This window comes from Colobus angolensis, unplaced genomic scaffold, assembly GCF_000951035.1.
Source record: "Colobus angolensis palliatus isolate OR3802 unplaced genomic scaffold, Cang.pa_1.0 Scaffold24, whole genome shotgun sequence".
NCBI classification, from domain to species: Eukaryota; Metazoa; Chordata; class Mammalia; order Primates; family Cercopithecidae; genus Colobus; species Colobus angolensis.
The window spans coordinates 12,321,892-12,329,148 of record NW_012115599.1 but is presented as its reverse complement, the minus strand read 5'-3'; the positions used below and the strand labels follow the sequence as shown (position 1 = coordinate 12,329,148).

Genomic DNA, 7,257 nt, shown 5'->3' with positions numbered 1-7,257 from the left:
GGCGCCTGCCATCTCGCCCGGCTAGTTTTTGTATTTTTAGTAGAGACGGGGTTTCACTGTGTTAGCCAGGATGGTCTTGATCTCCTAACCTCGTGATCCGCCCGTCTCGGCCTCCCAAAGTGCTGGGATTACAGGCTTGAGCCACCGCGCCCGGCCAGCTTCAAATTTCTTCCATCAAATCAGATAACGTCACTCGAGCTTGTAGCTTTATCCAGGAGGCAGCAACGCAAGGAGCCAAAATAGTTTCTTTGCCGGAATGCTTTAATTCTCCATATGGAACGAAATATTTTCCTGAATATGCAGAGAAATCCACACAGAAGATTTCTAAAGTAGCAAAGGAATGCAGCATATATCTCATTGGAGGCTCTATCCCTGAAGAGGATGCTGGGAAGTTATATAACACCTGTGCTGTGGTTTGGGCCTGATGGAACTTTACTAGCGAAGTACAGAAAGATCCATCTGTTTGACATTGATGTTCCTGGAAAAATTACATTTCAAGAATCTAAAACGTTGAGTCCGGGTGATAGTTTCTCCACATTTGATACTCCTTACTGCAGAGTGGGTCTGGGCATCTGCTACGACATGCAGTTTGCAGAGCTTGCACAAATCTACGCACAGAGAGACTGCCAGCTGTTGGTATATCCAGGAGCTTTTAATCTGACCACTGGACCAGCCCACTGGGAGGTGCTTCAGCGAAGCCAGGCTGTTGATAATCAGGTGTATGTGGCCACAGCCTCTCCTGCCCGGGATGACAAAACCTCCTATGTTGCCTGGGGACACAGCACCATGGTGAACCCTTGCGGGGAGGTCCTAGCCAAAGGTGGCACAGAAGAAGCAATCGTGTATTCAGACATAGACCTGAAGAAGCTGGCTGAAATACGCCAGCAAATCCCCATTTTTAGACAGAAGCGATCAGACCTCTATGCTATGGAGATGAAAAAGCCCTAAAGTTTACATTTCTAATGTGTCACAGAACAGGAAGATATGACTCTACAACATAATCAACTCCCTATTAAATTCTTTCATGGAAAAAAAAAAAAAAAGTCATTTCTGGCCGAGCATGGTGACTCACGCCTGTAATCCCAGTACTTTGGGAGGCTGAGGCAGGTGGATCACACGAGGCCAGGAGTTCGAGGCCAGCCTGGCCAACATGATAAAACCCCAAAAAATGAGCCAGACATGGTGGTGCGTGCCTATAATCCCAGCTACTCAGCAGGCTGAGGCAGGATAATTGCTTGAACTCAGGAGGTAGAGGTTGCAGTGAGCCAAGATTTTGCCACTGCACTCCAGCCTGGGTGACAGAGGGAGACTCTGTCACAAAAGAAAGAGAAGAGAAGAGAAGAGAGGAAAAGAGAAGAAAGAAGAGAAAAGAGAAAAGAAAAGAAAGCAACAACAAATAACAACAACAAAAAAAACAGTCACTTGTATGTTTACAAAAAAGAAAAAAGAGCTGGAGAGAGAGTTCTCATGCATAAATGTCTGGTAACAAAAACTATTCCAAAAGACCACAACCTTGTGAAACCCAGAACCTAGCACGAAGACCATCACAACCTTATACCAAAAAAAACACTTCTGCAAGGACATCTGCTCAGCAACTGACTGTCCAACCCCAAACTGGCACCACCGTTGTTATTGATCCTTGTAGCCAAGGATAATTATCTCAAAACAATTATGTAATCCTCATTTTTCCTTTGAAAACCTTTGTCTTCCTTCAAATCCCTGAATATGCACATGGTTTACTATCACACATGTATTCCCATTGCAATACCTTATTACCAAATAAATATCATTTTCTTTTAGAGGGCCTCACTCCGTTTGTTATTGAGGTTGACATAAATGGTGTCAGAAGTGGGATGAGGCAAGCTCACTTCAGAAGAATCAGAGGCCCCTGAAACTGAGTGTATACTGACTGAGCCCTCTGTGCTCTCCATCTTCATGAGTTGCCTTTTCCAGCCGGGTGAATCTCCTGTAGGATTCTCAGACTCCCTCCCTTTGGTGAACTGTTTTTCACTTTATAGAGGATTTGTTTCAGTTACAAGTCTGCCTTTAATAAAGGACATTACGTCCTCCTGGGATGATAAAAGACTTTTTGTCTTTTCTGGAAAGTCCTTTCTGGGATGAGGACAAGTGCCCTTCTGGTTTGAGTGCTCTGGTTTCTACAGAATTTATATCCTATCTGTGAGGCAAGTCTTTTCTGGAGAATTTACTTTTGGTTCTTCCTGCCTGCCTAATTGAAGAGTGCGTTTAATCTGCACAGCTGGGTTAAAAGTATTGTGAACACTAATTTTGGTCTCATTTTGGTTCAGTTATGCGTGTCTGTAAGTGACTTGGCCCTTTTCCTTGGCTGATTTCTGGAAATCCTCCAAGAGCAAAAATAAACATTCCAAATGGCAGACACTAGTGGATGACTAATTAAAAGCCATGAGGGCAGTTGCCATAATCTAAAATACCAGTCCAGACTCCTGACATTCTCTGGTGGATTTATAGGATTATCTTTGCTCTTGAGAGATTAATAAGAAATGGAATGGGACTCACAAACGCTAAGGCACGCCAGGTTTTCTGAGACTCCAGCCAGCTATATAATATGGCCTATGTTTATGCATGTTTTTTAGATGATGGGCAAATTACATGAAGGAAAATTCAGTCATTAGTCAAACTCTCTAAAAAAGAAAAAAAGCACACAAACCCTCCAACTACAATGTTAACATATGGATCCTTCTAAGATCTCTACTTTGAATCTGCTAACTTTTCTGCTAGTGTTGAGATAACACTCTCTCCTAATGGCATTCCAGCCAAGATTTTTTTTTTTGGGGGGGGGGATCCTAAAGGTCTTTCAAATTAATGGCTTTACAAATTACAACAGCTTCATGGCAGCCAACCTAGATACCTTTTGTAAATGTAAATTTAGGTTTGTCTAACAACCACTTAAGGTGATAGAACAGTTAATTGAAGGATTAATAGTCTAAAAGAAAAAGAACTAGGTACATGTTTATAAAAGTTAGGTTCTCAGGGCCAGGTTTGGTGACTCACACCTGTAATTCCAGCACTTTGGGAGGCCGAGGCAGACAGATCACTTTAGGTCAGGAGTTCGAGACCAACCTGGCCAACATGGTGAAACCCCGTCTCTACTAAAAATACAGAAATTAACCAGGCACGGTGGCAGGCACCTGTAATCCCAGCTACTTGAGAAGCTGAGGCGGGAGAACCGCTTGAACCCAGGAGGCAGAGGTTACAGTGAGCCAAGATCATGCCACTGCACTCCAGACTGGGTGACAGAGTCAGACTCCATCCCAAAAAAAAAAAAAAAAGTTGGGCTTCTATACCAAACAGGTGAAAATCATGAGCTCAGAGCAATAATATTTCTCTGTCCAGCATAAAAATTGCTTAGTCTGACAAAAGGCGCCAGAAAAAAGCCAAAAAAGAAAACACACACACACACACACACACACACACACACACACACAGCCAAAATGCTTGCCCATCCACACTAACTATTCAAGTAAACCAGACCAGCAAACAAAAGATACATTTTCTACTAATTCAAGGCCACTTGGAGACTTTGTTTTTCTTACACAATTCAGTTGGTCTTAGTTAAAATGTAAACATTAAAGAGTTACCCCAAACTCATTGAAACAGAAAAAAGGAAAAGGATGAAAGAGATTTTAAAAAGTTAAACTGTTTATGAAAATTTTGGTCCACAGCTTTCACTGGATTAGTTGTTGGAGCAAAATTTAGCCATGTGAACAGGTCCCATTTTGTCAGAAGTAGAAGTTGGATCCAACCATCTTTTGTAAACTGGTGAGTTTGTATTACTCTCTCATGACTAAAATTTTAAAATGAAAGCTGTAAGATTTGTGTGCATATGTAAGCATCTGGTATGTTTATGCATATGTACATGTATTATGTAATATGTTGTGTCTCCATGGTAAAATCTGACATAATCAGCCAGAAATCCCTTAGGGAATTCCATTCAGATTGGCTTAGATAAATGAGCACTCATAGAAAATATATAGTAATTAACCCAAATGCCTTTTAGAAGTAAATCTTTAATAAATAAGCTGGTTTTTAAATTATTGGTAACATAAAAATAGAAATGTCTTCAAAATTGTCGGTATGCATTTTTAGCTGCATGCTGGTATCTGTTAGATATTAAACTATAAATTCATTTTAAAAACAATAACCTTTGTGTAACCCTTTGGTAAATAAGGCTAATTTAATATTGTTGGTTTCATAAAATCAGCTGTATCTCCTGTGTTATCAACAAAATACCCATATATTTAACTTTAAATTTCTTAGGTGAACACTTGATATTCAGAGGCTATAAAAATGGTTAACAGAGAAATAACTTGAAATGATGACAAGCTTTGTCTAATATCTGTTTTCATAAGTAATCTAGGTAAACTGTTAAAAATAAATATATCATGTAAATATAAAGAGGATAAACATTTATAAATGAACTTTTCATGTAATTTGAAATTTTTTAAAGTGCATTTATTTTTATTTTTTATTTAATGTGGCATCTTACTATGTAACCAGGCTGTTCACAAACTCCTGGGCTCAAGCAATCCTCTTGCCTCAGCTGCCCAAATAGCTGGGATTACAGGTGTGTGCTACCACACCTGGCTAATTGGAAATTTAAAATTATGCTCAATTAAATGATAGATGTTCATTAAATGTCTGGGTCATTTTCAAATAAGATAAAAAACTGAAACAAATAACTGAACATAAATATCTGTGTTCCTGCTTCTTAAATTTTATAGAAAGATTAAACATATTTTAGTCCATTAGTACACATTAAAAATTATGTTATGGGGAAACATGTTTCTAAAAATTATAAAATGATTCTCTTTGAGAAAAAAAGAATAGTTTTGTCTAATTTGGAGATTATTTAAAGGTAATCTCAAAAAGTGAATTTAGAAAGAAACTAGAAACAAGATAGAAAGGAACCGGTAAGTAGGGATGAGAGAGATGAAGAAAGTTACAGGTATGAAAAGTAATTTTGATAAGGAAAGTTAAAAATAATAATTTGGTATGAGAAAGAATCTTGGGCCAGGTGCAGTGGCTCTCGTCTGTAATCCCAGCACTTTGGGAGGCCAAGGTGAGTGGATCACTTCAGCTTAGAAGTTTGAACCAGCCTGGGTGACATGGCGGAACCCTATCTGTATAAAAAATTACAAAAATTACCTGGATACGGTGGTGCACACCTGTAGTCCCAGCCACTCAGGGAACTAAGGTGGGAGGATCACTTGAGCCCAGGAGGCGGAGGCTGCACTGAAGCCAAAACTGTGTCATTGTACTCCAGCTTAGGTGACAGAGTGAGACCCTGTCTCAAAAAAAAATAATAAAAACAAATAAAATCTAAAGATTTTATGTTTTACCAAGATAAATTCCTATGCTGTCTTTAGTAGGTTTTAGCTTTTTATTACTTAGGAAAACAGAGCTTTGAAAGGATTATTTTTACATCTATGTAATTTTCTCTATTTCTTCAAAGTTTTGATTATCACTGTGGTTAAATGCATGACTATTATTCCACTGTGCCTGTTTTGATAAGTGCTTTCTATCTTTTGGTGTCTTTGATGGGTTTCCCCAATATCAAAATTCTAAGTTAAGTCTTTTTAAGCTAGATTTAACTTTGGGATTTTCCCATTGGGCCACAGAGAAGGTAAAATAATGTCTCTCTCATCCTGTGGAGCTACTAAAATCAGGATTATTTGGAAAATGGTTTGGGAAACCTTGTCAAATAGTGAGGCAAGATCTTCTTTCAGTTACATGAATGGATAAGTTATTGATAAGAATGTTCCAAAATTGTATAAAACTCTTAGAAATCTAATATATCAGTCATAAATCTGGTTATTATGTCATAAGCTAGAACGTAGTCAAATTTCCTTGTCAATTGCTGATTTATAATGAATTTCCATTCAATTTTTAATCATGACTATTCTAAATCTCTGCCATCGATAGTTTTGATTTTTTCTAAAGACACCTGCAATCAGATTCACAGAAAAGACGGTAACAAAACTCTTAAGTCTAAGTTACTAATAACTGTAAGATCAAGACTGAATAAAATTTTTTCAGAACTCTAATGAAGAGACTTGAATTCACGAAACTGCTAATCAAGATCAAGCAGAAAAAAATTACATAAGATTAAGTAACACTGATGAAGGTAATGTTTTTGTTACCTTTTATTTTTAATTTTTTCCCCCAAGAATCCCGCTCTGTCATCCAGGCTGGAGTGCAGTGGTGCGATCTGAGCTCACTGCAACCTCCTCTTCCTGGGTTCAAGTGATTCTCCTGCCTCAGCCTCCCAAGTAGCTGGGATTACAGGCATGTGCCACCACGCCTGGCTAGTTTTTGTATTTTTAGTGGAGACAGGGTTTTATCATGTTGGTCAGGCTGGTCTCAAACTCCTGACCTTGGGTGATCCATCTGCCTCAGCCTCCCAAAGTGCTGGGATTACAGGTGTGAGCTACTGCACTCGGCCTTTTTTTTTTAACTTTTATGTAAAATATCATTGGTTCTTTCCTTAAATGTTTTATTTTCAAGTTTAAGGAAATTTTTTCTCTTAAGCTATCTATAGTTCATAAGAGTTTGGTAAAATACACTTTTGTGAAGAAACATGGAAGCATTTTCTTTTCTTCCCTACTTGATCCTTCCAAAATTTAGAAACTACTTGGGAGTATTCTTATTTTTTTATGGCAACATGGTTATGTGCGTAAGTTCAATAAAAATCTACTCTTTTTTAATAGAATGAAATTGAAAATATTGGTTATATTACCAAGGTTTTGACTGGAACATCGTATTTCAGAACACAGAATGCCCTTCAAGGGTTCCCAGCCTGACGGTTTCGTTTTTGAGACGGAGTTTCACTCTTATTGTCCAGGCTGGAGTGCAATGGTGCAGTCTCGGCTCAATACAACCTCTGCCTCCCGGGTTCAAGCGATTCTCCTGCCTCAGCCTCCTGAGTAGCTGGGATTACAGGCATGTGCCACCACGCCCGGCTAATTTTTGTATTTTTAGTAGAGACAGGGTTTCACCATGTTAGTCAGGCTGGTCTCGAACTCCTGACCTCAGGTGATCCAGCCACCTCGGCTCCCAAAGTGCTGGGATTACAGGCATGAGCCACTGTGCCCAGCCTCCAGCCTGATAGTTAATGAGTAAAAATTGTCACTTTCTAGCAGGCCCAAGAACCTTAAGACTATAGGTAAGGCCGGGTGCAGTGGCTCACGCCTGTAATCCCAGCACTTTGGGAGGCCGAGG

At 39.2% G+C, this 7,257-nt stretch overlaps 1 pseudogene across 1 annotated transcript in view; it reads left to right on the top strand.

The window, feature by feature from the left end:
• Window positions 1-1,027, top strand: part of LOC105514267 — a 3,861-nt pseudogene extending 2,834 nt beyond the window's left edge. Inside the window, exon 2 of the transcript XR_001002158.1 lies at window positions 159-1,027. The product of XR_001002158.1 is annotated as an omega-amidase NIT2 pseudogene (transcript). The remainder of the gene's footprint in view (window positions 1-158) is intronic.
• Window positions 1,028-7,257: the final 6,230 nt, after the last annotated feature.